The 12,646-nt window shown below is 39.6% G+C and overlaps 1 long non-coding RNA gene across 2 annotated transcripts in view; it reads left to right on the top strand.

Annotated features, from left to right (window-relative positions):
- LOC309805116 overlaps positions 1-12,341 on the top strand; it is a 51,161-nt gene extending 38,820 nt beyond the window's left edge. For both annotated transcript variants that reach the window (XR_014294224.1, XR_014294225.1), the window contains one exon: positions 11,282-12,341. This is a non-coding gene — a long non-coding RNA (uncharacterized lncRNA). The remainder of the gene's footprint in view (positions 1-11,281) is intronic.
- The last annotated feature ends 305 nt before the right edge of the window (positions 12,342-12,646 follow it).

Below are 12,646 nucleotides of genomic sequence, written 5' to 3'. Positions count from 1 at the left end.
ATTACTACTTGTACTTGGTAATACCCTCAAGGATAGAAACTTTGGTATTATCCTTAACCTCCTCCTTCTTGTCTGCTTCACATCAAGTTCCACTAATTTTAACTCAATATTTCTTAAGTCTGTCTCCTGCTCCCCCATCTCCCCAGCTCCTGCCCTAATTCAGACCTGCAGCACCTTCTATCTGGACGCTGCCATAGCCTCCCTGCTGGTCTGCCTGCCTCTAAGCGTGTTTGTGTAGCAGTCACACTCTCCTGCTTCAGTGGCTCTCTGTTGCCTATGAACAAAGGTCATACTTCTTATTTATTTATTTATGTTTGTATGTATGTATGTATGTCTGTGTTGGGTCTTCGTTTCTGTGCGAGGGCTTTCTCTAGTTGCGGCAAGTGGGGTCCACTCCTCATCGTGGTGCGCGGGCCTCTCACTATCGCGGCCTCTCTTGTTGCAGAGCACAAGCTCCAGACGCGCAGGCTCAGTAATTGTGGCTCATGGGGCTAGTTGCTCCGCAGCATGTGGGATCTTCCCAGACCAGGGCTCGAACCCGTGTCCCCTGCATTGTCAGGCAGATTCTCAACCACTGCGCCACCAGGGAAGCCCCAGATCATACTTCTTAAAATGCTAAATAAAGTTCCCTGTGTCCTGCTCTCTGTCTTCCTTTCCAGTCTCACCTTAAGAGTAGTTTGCCTCGAATGTTTGTGGTTTCCTACACACAGCACACAGATTCATGGCTTTGCTCATGCTGTACCTCCTGTTTGGAATATGACCTACCCTATACCCCCATTTCTGCACATAATTTAAGCTTCAGCTGAGGTGCCATATCCTCTAGGAGGCCTTGTCAGTCCTCTTCAGGCTGAGCTGGGTGTCCTCTGGTCGGCTTTCATAGCACACTGGGCATCCCTCTGTCATTGCACTATTTATTAAGATCAGGTCCTCTTGCTGCCACCTGGATTCTCTTGTGGGTTCCTTGAAGACATGGGCATGTCTCATTCATCCTTGATTCCCCAGTGCCTAGCCAGTACCTGAAACACAGTAGGATTTCAATAAATGTCTGTTGAAAGTCTATGTTTCCTCTTAAGTAGAGCAGGTGTTTTAGCCTTGGTACTTTTATAGTATGAAAAAGGCACCCCCTAAAATACTGAAAGCTAAAGGGTATGTTATTCAAGACCAAGATCAAGATCATCAAGGGTTATCAGTAGAAACTTGGAGGTAATCTAATTTGCATTTTCTGGCCCAAAAGATTAACTCCAGGCAAATGTTAAAGACCCTAAAATATTTATGCTGATCTGATACCATGGGATCAGAGAATGACTAATTAAAAAAATCAGGCATTTCTCCAGCGTAAACAGTTTATTTACTTATAGTCAGATCTTTTAAGCCTTTTCCCAAGTTTTCAGACTAATATTTTCTAAATTAATTTGAAATCATATGGATTGTCAACCAGTTGGAGCAGAGTGAATTGGGGGTAAAGATGGAAATGAGATGAGAAGAGGTATCCTGGGTCAGATCATGCTTTTCCTTTACTTTGGAAAGATGGAAAACCATTGGAGGGTTTTGCTCAGAGGAGATTATTGATGCAATTTAATGTTCTGAAAGGATCACTCTGGCTGCTTGGAGGAGACTTAACTACAGGCAGCACGGGCAGAAGTAGAGAGACTAGTTTGGAGGCTGCCGTAATAATCTAGGCAAAGAGGATGGTGGCTTGGACCAGCATGGTAGCCAGGACGTAGAAAAGTAGTCAGATTATAGGTGTATATTGAAGACTCAGTCAAGAGAATTTGCCAGTGATTAGATGTGGATTGTAGAGAGGGAAGAAGAGGACAGCTCTAAGGGTTTTGGCTTGAACAACTGCAAGGATGGATTTGCCATTGGGAAGAGCAGGTTTGGGGAGAAAATCAAGAGTTCAGTTCTGGTCTCTTTTTAAGTTTGAGATGTCTATTTAGATATATAATACAAGGAGAGTATTGAGCATTCAAGTTGTGTGTACCTGTCTGGAGTTCAGAGGAGAGGTCAAAGTGAGGATAGATATTTGGAGGTTGTTAGTGTGCAGATGGTATTTGCAGCCATGAGGCAGGTTGGGGTCATCTAGGGGGTGTGTATGGAGTGGAGGTTTGAGGAACAACCTGGAATGATCCAGTGTTCAGAAGTTGGGAAAATGAGGAGGAATCAGCAAAGGAAACCAAGGAGGAGGGACCAGTGAGAAAGGAGACCCAAGAGGCAGTGAGTGGGTGGTGAGCCAGAGGCCAAGTAAAGAAAGATTATTGTGCCTGAAATAAGAAACAACCTACCGAGTTCTAATTTACCCCAAGTCTCACTGGATAATGTATTTCTGTATGCATGCACACATGCGTGTGTGTGTGTATAATTTTTTGGGCCTGGGGTCGCCCAGCTACCATATATTTCCTTTGTTCCCTCCCCCTAGAAATTGTGAGTCCTTGTGGTCCCAGACTTCATTACTGGGTCTGGGTGGTCGTGAATTTTACTAGTTCTGTTTTCCTCTTGTGGCCACTACAAGATCAGTTCACCTTCGTTTCTATACTTCTAAGGAAAGCCTGAAGCAGTGAGCACCTGCCAGGGCTGCCCATTCATAAAATCATTTATTTATTCATTCGTTCATTCATTCACTAGATAGTTACTGGGAATTTACAATACACAGACACTGTCCTAGGCCCTGAGGTTACAGCTATGAACCACATTGTCCCAGCACCATCTTTGCCAACAGGGAGCTTACATTCTAGCAGAGTGGGGAGGAGTGGGAGAGAGGGAGACAATGTGTGTAGGGGGTCAACAAATAAAATAACTTCAAATTGTTATGTCTACACTGAAGAAAACAATCAGGGGTCTAAGATTTAGAATAACAATGACGACTAAGACGAGGGACTAGTTTCCAGTAGGAGGGCAGGGAAGCTTCTCTGAAGACTAAGATCCTGATGTCTCCAAAGTAGCCAGCAAATCTTTTTCTTTTAGGTCCTGAAATGAACCTGGGGCTCTTATAGAACAAGGGTGGAAACCTACCTCCGGTTCCACCTTTACGTGAGCACCCGCCCTCGACAATTTATGGGATTATGCTGAAAAATCAATCTTTTACAATTTCACCTAACATCTGCCAGAGGAAACAAAAGATTATTAAAAGGGGACTTATCAAAGTTCATCTTCCAACAAAGTGGTTAGTTACCATTTAATTTAGCTAACATTTTTGGGGGAACACTTACTGCAGTACAGACACTGGTCTGAGTAAGCTTTTTATATGCATCCTATCATTCAATCTTCACAAAATTCCTGTGAGGTAGGTACTGTTATTATCCCCATCTTACAGTTAAAAATCTTGAGGCTTAGATGGATTAACTCCAAGGTCACACGGCTAGCAAATGGCAGGGCTCTGGTTAAAACCCATGTCTGTCTAACGTTCAAGATTTTGCTTTCGGCATTCCTTAGAAAAAGATGATTTGAGGACATTCTTAACTAGGTTTTAAGTACTACATTCCTTATCTTCACAAAATTTTGTCAGCTAAGAAACAAAAATACAAATTTAGAGGTGCTAGGATTTCTCTGTAGTTGAATAATCTTTGGGGTATTTCAGTGACAAATTTGTTTTAAGTGGTGTCAAGCAAATCCCTTCCTAAAGTGAAAGTATGTTGGTGATTTCAAGTTTGAAAACAGCCTTACGCTGTCTTCCAGGAATGCTATAAACAGAAATTCAAGGAAGTATTTCAACTAATAAAGATAAAAATATTTTTGGTAGAGCATCAAATATTTAGGTCTTATTTCTTAGCTCAGTTTAAAAACCACAAATTTAATATTTTTTTAGCAGATATGGTAAATTGTGAGATTTTAAAAGTTCATATAATAGAAATTCAAGTTATAATTTATTGAGCATTTATTGTGTGCCTGACAATGTACTGTGTATATTATTTTACTTGTTCTTAACTATAATTCTGTGAGATATTAATTATCATTCCTGTTTTGAAGATGAAGACACTGAGACTCAGTTAAGTAAACTGAGATTCAAAACCATGTGTCAAATCCAGTGTTTAAATCTAGGAATGGAAACCCTATGTTCCTTTCATCATAAGAATGAAATTTCTGATTATTTATTTCTAATTCAGGCTTCAGAAGGTATCTTTTTTTATTAGACTATTTTCATTCTCTAAATAAGTGACCTTGGGGAAGTATCTTCCCTAGTATTCAGTTTCCTTGCCTTTAAAACAATGTGATTGCACTGGATGTTTCCCATAATCTCTTTTTGTTCTTCTTTTTATTATTATTATTTATTTATTTATTTTTGGCTGTGCCAGGTCTTAGCTGCAGCATGCAGGATCTTTTTTTTTTTTTAATTGTGACATGTGGACTTCATGTGGACTCTTAGTTGCGGCATGCGGACTTCTTAGTTGTGGCATGCAGACTCGTAGTTGCAGCATGCGTGTGGGGTCTAGTTCCTGAAACAGGTATCGAACCCAGGCCCCCTGTAGTGAAAGCACGAAGTCTTACCCACTCTACCACAAGGGAAGTCCCTCTTTTTATTCTGAAGCTCCACAGTTCTGTGATTCCATAAATAGTTCAGTTCAAAGATAATTCATAGGTGTTCAGTGGGACTCCTGCTTTTATCATTTTTTAAAATTGAAAACAGTAGGAAATTAAATCTTTTAAATCAATTTAGTAGATCTATCTACTGTCAATATTTTCTCTTTTATATTCACGGATATATTATTTGATCCTTCTTAGTTGCAAAATGTTTCCCCACTGTCATTTATAATACTTATCAGTAACAATAGCTCTAAGAAATAGATTTGAATTGCTTTTGCTAACTTAGAGCTGGGAAAACAGGTTATTCCAGTGCTTTAATTTGGTCATGGTTACTCAGTGCCAAGGAAGGATTGGGACCTACATCTCTGGAATTTCTAGCCTTACTCTGTGTTTGGTCACTCATTCTTTCATTTGGTTAGCCCAGGGGTCAGTATCCTATGGTCTGTGGGCCAAATCTAGCCCACTGCTTGTTTCTATATGGTCTACAAACTAAGAATAGGTATTACATCTTTAAATGGGAAAAATAATAAAAAGAAGAATATTTTGTGACACATGGAAATCATGTGAAATTCAAATTTCACTGTCCATAAGTAAAGCTCTTTGGGACACCACCACCGGACTCCTTCATTGGTGTAGTCTATGGCTGGTTTCCTGTCACAACGGCAGAGTCAGGTAGGTGCAACAGACCCTGTGGGTCCCTTTATCGAAAAGTCTGCCAACCTGGTTAGTCTGTGTTAAAGAAGTTAAACAAGGAGGCCATCAAACTGAGGTGGCTCTAATGCCTTGGTGGCCTATGTAACCAAAACCTAAACCAAGCCAGTCAGTGCACTGGAATCTGAGAAAATGAAACTTAAGAACAACCAATCACAAACAGCCAACGAGGCTTTCCCAAATAAGGCAACCACTTAAGCTATAGCCAATCAAATAGTTTCTTTGCTTTGCTTCCGAGTCATCGCTCCTACCTCCTGTGGGTGGAGTGCTCTTAACCACTCCCAGTTTCATGCTGCCCAATTCTAATTGATGTTTGCTCAAATAAACTCTTGAAGATTTTAATGTGCCTCAAACTTTTAACATCTGTCAAACTGTGTTGATAGTCTACTATTGCTTGGCTCTCTGCAGGTCACAGGGAACACAGCAGCCAACAAGACACACAGGTTCCCTTGGCCCAAGGCACTTTTTCTTAACCATCAAATAAAAGATAAAACAAACAATAAACAAAGTTGGAGGGACAGAGGACTTCCAAGTTTTATTTGCTGAAAGATATTTAAAAAGACTGCAGCGACTATCTTCACTCATCATCTTAAAAAAAAAAAAGGAGTATGTTAATGCCAAAAAATGAGTACACCAGTACCAAATATGTAGGAAGGACATATCTCAAAAAGCACTCATTTAAGTGGAATACATGTAGCATCATAAAAAACTCATTATACAGTCACTGGTTGTTTTTGTTTGTTTGTTTGTTTGTTTGTTTTCATTTCATGACAGATCAGAGAAAACTTCTTTCTGGGCAGGCCCAGGTCATCAGACCAGCTTTGGGAAGCATAGGGGTAGTTCACACTGTTACTTTTTAGACAATGCAACCTTTAAAATATGTCTAGTTTTTAAATTGGAAAATTTTAGTATTTTAGTTTGAAAGTATTACAGCCATGAGTTTTGTAATAAAATTTTTTTATAGATGAGTTTTGGGTAATAAAAATATAATGATGGGGAATTCTGGAAAAGAAATACAAAGGGAAGTAGGGAAGAAAATAAAAGAAATCTGGGACTTCCCTGGTGGTCCAGTGGTTAAGAATCCGCCTTCCAATGCAAGGGATGCGGGTTCAATCCCTGGTTGGGGAACTAAGATCCCACATGCTGCAGGGCAACTAAGCCCACAGATTGCAACTACTGAGCCCACGCTCTCTGGAACCTGTGCAACACAACTAGAGAGCCTGTGCAACGCAACTAGAGAAGCCTGTGCGCTGCAATGAAGAGCCCGTGCAATGCAACAAAAGATCCCACGTGCCGCAATGAAGATCCAGTGTGCTGCAACTAAGACCCAACACAGCCAAATAAATAAATAATAAAATAAATTAAAAAAAAAAAAAGAAATCTGCCATCACCCACTGTTGTAGATACAGCAGATATTACATCCTCTTTGCCCAGTGTTTAGATGAAGGTAACCCATTTTAGTATTGATTTTTCATACTGGCTTCTCCCTAGAAGAAAGTGATGGAATAATTTCTCTTTTGAAATATTGCCCTCCTCTGCCCCCAACAGTGCCACCTTCAATAGACCCAGGCACCCACTAAAAACCACAGCATCACCTCAAAACCAGAGCCATCTAACAGAATATGAATTCCCATGGAAGAAAAGTTCATCCATTAATAAGTATTTGAAGTTGGATATGATAGTTTTCTAGTTGCTTTAGAAAGTTTATTAATTCCCCATGACAAAATTTCTATTTTGCAACCACTGAAATGGCAACCAAAAGATTAACAATTAACCCTTTCTCCTTATGTCCCTATTCCTGTTGTCTGTGATATTGTTCATTTCCTGAATGTGTTTCCTAGAGCACTATGTGGAATGTAACACTGGAGGAAAAACAGGATTCTGTGTTCCAAGAAATATGAGAAATACTGGGTTAAGCAAAATCTCACAGGATTATTTACTGCAGGACTTCTCAGGACCTCTTATATGCTAATGTGCATTTAAAGTATGCACATGTATGAGAAGATCCAGAGGCAAGAAAGAGAGCAAGGTGTACGGGCCTACTTTAGTTTAGGTTTTTTTGCATAAGTAAGCTGATTCATTTGGTCATTTCAGCAGCAACAATGGTAAGAAATAGGCCAGTTACTTTCATTGATCCAAGTGACCCTGAGGCTGTATTGAAATTGTCTTTTGACAATTTTCTGGTTTCATCTCAGCTTTTGAATAAGTTTATGTTTATTAATGGTTTATTGTTTTTCTTAAATATCTTTCCTCATTTAATACACATTCCTGCCCTGTAATTCAGATATTGTCTTTACTTTAAATGTTTAAGAAAACTTTCTTATAAACTTGACCAAGGAGGTGAAAGACTTATATTCTGAGAACTATAAAGCACTGATAAAGGATACTGAAGATGATTCAAAGAAATGGAAAGATATCCCATGCTCTTGGATTAGAAGAACTAACATTGTTAAAATGGTCATGGTCATATTACCCAAAGCAATCTACAGATTTAATGTGATCCCTATCAAATTACCCATGACATTTTTTCACAGAACTAGAACAAAGAATCTTAAAATTTATATGGAACCATAAAAGACCCAGAATGGCCAAAGCAATCCTGAGGAAAAAGAACAAAGCTGGAGCATCACGCTCCCAGACTTCAGACAATACTACAAAGCTACAGTAATCAAAACAGTTTGGTATTGGCACAAAAACAGACATATGGATCAATGGAACAGAATAGAGAGCACAGAAATAAACCCACACACCTACGGTCAATTAACCTTCACCAAAGGAGGCAAGGATGTACAACGGGAAAAGCACAGTCTCTTCAGCAAGTGGTGTTGGGAAAGCTGGACAGCTGCATGTAAATCAGTGAAGTTAGAACATATCCTCATACCATACACAAAAATAAACTCAAAATGGCTTAAAGACTTAAATATGTGACACCATAAAACTCCTAGAAGAGAACATAGGCAAAACATTCCCTCACATAAATTGTACCAGTGTTTTCTTGGTCTCTCAAGGCAGTAGAAATAAAAGCAAAAATAAACAAGTGAAATCTAATCAAACTTATAAGCTTTTGCACAGCAAAGGAAACCATAAACAAAATGAAAAGACAACCTATGGACTGGGAGAAAATATTTGCAAACTGTGCAACCGACAAGGGCTTAATCCCCCAAATATACAAACAGCTCACACAACTCAATAACCACCACCACCACAACAACAACAACTCAATCAAAAAATGGGCAGGAGACCTAAATAGGCATTTCTCCAAAGAAGACATACAGATGGCCAACAGGAACATGAAAAGATGCTCAACATTGCTAATTATTAGAGAAATGCAAACAAAACTACAATGAGGTACCACTTCACAGTGGTCAGAATGGCCATCATTAAAAAGTCTACAAATAAAAAATGCTGGAGAGGGTATGGAGAAAAGGGAACCCTCCTACACTGTTGGTGGAAATATTTATAAATTGGTGCAGCCACTATGAAAAACAGTATGGAGGTTCCTTAAAAAACTAAAAATAGAGTTGCCAGATGATCCAGCAATCCCACTCCAGGGCATATATCCAGGGAAAACTCCAATTCGAAAAGATACATGGACCCCAGTGTTCATAGCAGCACTATTAACAATAGCCAAGACATGGAAGCAACCTAAATGTCTATTGACAGGTGAATGGATAAAGAAGATATTGCATATATACATAATGAAATACTACTCAGCCATAAAAAAGAATGAAATAATGCCATTTGCAGCAACATGGAGGGACCTAGAGTTTATCATACTAAGTGAAGTAAGTCAGAAAGAGAAAAACAAATACCATATGATATCACTTATATGTGGAATCATTTGTATGACACAAATGAACTTATTTACGAAACAGAAACAGACTCACAGACATAGAAAACAGAAACAGACTCACAGACATAGAAAACAAACTTACAGTTACCAAAGGGGAAAGGGGGTGGGGGGGCAATAAATGGGGAGTTTGGGATTAGCAGATACAAACTACTTATATAAAATAGATAAACGATAAGGTCCTAATGTATAACAAAGGGAACTGTATTCAATATTCTGTAATAAAGCATAATGGAAAAGAAAAAAAACATCCTTAAAACTAATAATTTTCCATTTTGGAAGCTACCTAAGAACCACGTATTAATGCAGATGACCAAATTTCAGGAGGAGGTAAAACAGTAGGTTTTGTGATTAGTGCATTTTATCAGTCAAGGTTTGTTTGGCTTTGAGTAGCAGCAGACCCCATTAATGGAGCTTAAAGAGGTTATGTTTTTTCCCCTTCATGTGATGAGTAGTTGAGAGGTAGGCACTTTGGGGATAAGCTTTGTGGCTCACGGATGTCACTAAGGCATCTGGCTCCCACTGTCTTCCTCCATCAGTCCTTAGCATGTGGCATTCCTTCTCATGATTGCCAGATAGCTGCTGTTCCTCCATGCCTTGTACCCACATTCTAGGCAAAAAGAAGAGGGAAGGAAGGTGGGCAAAAGGCGTGTGTTAGTTGTCTCCTTATGAAAAAAAAAACCCTACCCAGTAGATTTCCAATCATATCTCAATGGCCAGTAAAGTGGCCCATGGCCACGAGCAGCTGTGTGAAATCCGGAGGAATTGAAATCTTTAACTGGGTACTTGAGGTTCTGCTAGTAACATAGCCTAAGTCTGGAGCTACACTACCAGTTAGAATCTCAGCTCTGTTGCTCAGTGGTTATGTGACTATAGGTGATTCATTTTCATTTTCCTCCCCTATAAAATGGAGATAAGATAAGAAGAGTGTTGTTATGAGATTAAGTTTTATAAAGTGTTTAGAAGAGTATCTGGAACATAGTAAATGTTATATAAGTACTTCCTCAGTAAATGAGTAAAGAAGATGGGAGAATGGACATTGGGTAGAAAAGCAGCAGGCATAGAATAAATAAATTATTAAAAAATGGAGGGCTTCCCTGGTGGCGCAGTGGTTGAGAGTCCGCCTGCCGATGCAGGGGACACGGGTTCGTGCCCCGGTCCGGGAAGATCCCACATGCTGTGGAGCGGCTGGGCCCGTGAGCCATGGCCACTGAGCCTGCGCCTCTAGAGCCTGTGCTCCACAACGGGAGAGGCCACAACAGTGAGAGGCCCACATACCGCAAAAAAAAAAAAAAAAAAAAAAAAAATTGCTAACATATAAAACAGATTTGTGTAGTAGAAGTAATATGTTTCATTGATATCTTGAGCCAAAGAATGTTAATTAACTGCTGTTACCTCCCTTGAAGAACTGCAAGCCAGTGGTTTTATAAGGATAGATTACTCTTTTTTCTTTGGAGGAAAATGAGAATATCATGTCTGCTTCAGTCAGTTGCTACTACACGAATTGTAGGGCCTGGGATTTAAAGCCAAAACAAATTAGAGGCTAGTATAATGATTGATGTACTGGGGACATACTAGCAAAAGGTCCTGGAAAAACACATACAATTCTCCTCCTCTCTCATTCATGTGTGATTTTGTTCCATTTTTAGGTATTTGGCTATTATTAATTAATTTATTATTTTTTTTGGCGGTACGCGGGCCTCTCACTGTTGTGGCCTCTCCCGTTGCGGAGCACAGGCTCCGGACGCGCAGGCTCAGCGGCCATGGCTCACGGGCCCAGCCTCTCCGTGGCATGTGGGATCTTCCCAGACCGGGGCACGAACCCGTGTCCCCTGCATCGGCAGGCGGACTCTCAACCACTGCGCCACCAGGGAAGCCCTATTATTAATTTTTTAACGTGTAAAATGTCTTTCTGATAGACACCTTGTATGGAGATAGTTACTGAAGGCAGATAGATTTGAGTAATAAGCCTAGTTCCACCACTAACTATGTGACCTTAGGCATCTTACATCTCGAAGCCTTAGCTGCCTTATCTATTGGGTGGGCCAAAAATTTCTTTCGTTTTTTTCCGTAAGATGGCTCTGGTAGCACTTAGTTGTCTTTAACTTCATTTGAAACAATTTTGTTAGATTGTATGTGACAGCTGTCATACCAGCGTGCATTTAAAAATAGACTTAACAAAATTGGTGAATTTTTGTCTAGCCATTTTAATATTGAAGATGGAAGAAAAAACCCAGCATTTCGGCATATTATGCTTTATTATTTCAAGAAAGGTAAAAATGCAAATGAAACGCACAAAAAGATTTGTGCAGTGTATGGAGAAGGTGCTGTGACTGATCGAACGTGTCAAAAGTGGTTTGCAAAGTCTCGTGCTGGAGATTTCTTGCTGGATGATGCTCCATGGTTGGGTTGACCAGTTGAAGTTGATAGTGATCAAATCGAAACAATAATTGAGAACAATCAACGTTGTACCGTACAAGAGATAGCCAACATACTCAAAATATCCAAATCAAGCTTTGAAAATCATCTGCACCAGCTTGGTTATGTGAATCGCTTTGATGTTTGGGTTCCACATAAGTTAAGTGGAAAAAACCTTCTTGACCATACTTCCACATGCGATTCTCTACTGAAACATAATGAAAACATTCCGTATTTAAAATAAATTGTGATGGGCGATGAAAACTGGATACTGTACAACAGTGTGGAATGGAAGAGATCGTGGGGCAAGCGAAATGAACCACCACCAACCACACCAAAGGCCGGTCTTCATCCAGAGAAGGTGATGTTGTGTATATGGTGGGATTAGAAGGGAGTCCTCTATTATGAGCTCTTTCTGGAAAACCAAATGTTAGTTCCAACAAGTACTGCTCCCAATTAGACCAACTGAAAGCAGCACTCAATGAAAAGCGTCCAGAATTAGTCAACAGAAAAACGCATAATCTTCCATCAGGATAATGCAAGACTGCATGTTTCTTTGATGACCAGGCAAAAACTGTTACAGCTTGGCTGGGAAGTTCTGATTCATCCATCATATTCACTGGACATGCCACCTTCGGATTTCCAGTTATTTCGATCTTTACAAAATTCTCTTAATGTAAAAAATTTCAGTTCCCTGGAAGACTGTAAAAGGTACCTGGAACAGTTCTTTGCTCAAAACGATAAAAAATTTTGGGAAGATGGAATTATGAAGTTGCCTGAAAAATGGCAGAAGGTAGTAGAACAAAACAGTGAATATGTTGTTCAATAAAGTTATTGGTGAAAATGAAAAATGTGTCTTTTATTTTTACTTAAAAAACCAAAGGCACTTTATGGCCCACCCAATATGAAGGGTATCAGTACCTACTTCCCAGGGTTCTACTCAAGGTTAAGTGAGGAAATACAATAAAGTGCTCAGCATGAATCCTACTACCCAGCAAAAGCTTAATAAATATCGTTAACATCACCACCATCATCATTTTTTAAAACCAACTTTATTGAGGTGCAGTTTATATACAATAAAATGCAGCCATGAATTTTGACAAATGTTGATGCCTATGTACCACAATCGAGATATAGATTTTCCATTAC

This window comes from Mesoplodon mirus (genome assembly GCF_964341445.2).
Source record: "Mesoplodon mirus genome assembly, chromosome: 5".
Taxonomy (NCBI): Eukaryota; Metazoa; Chordata; class Mammalia; order Artiodactyla; family Ziphiidae; genus Mesoplodon; species Mesoplodon mirus.
This window is presented reverse-complemented; position numbering and strand designations above follow the sequence as displayed.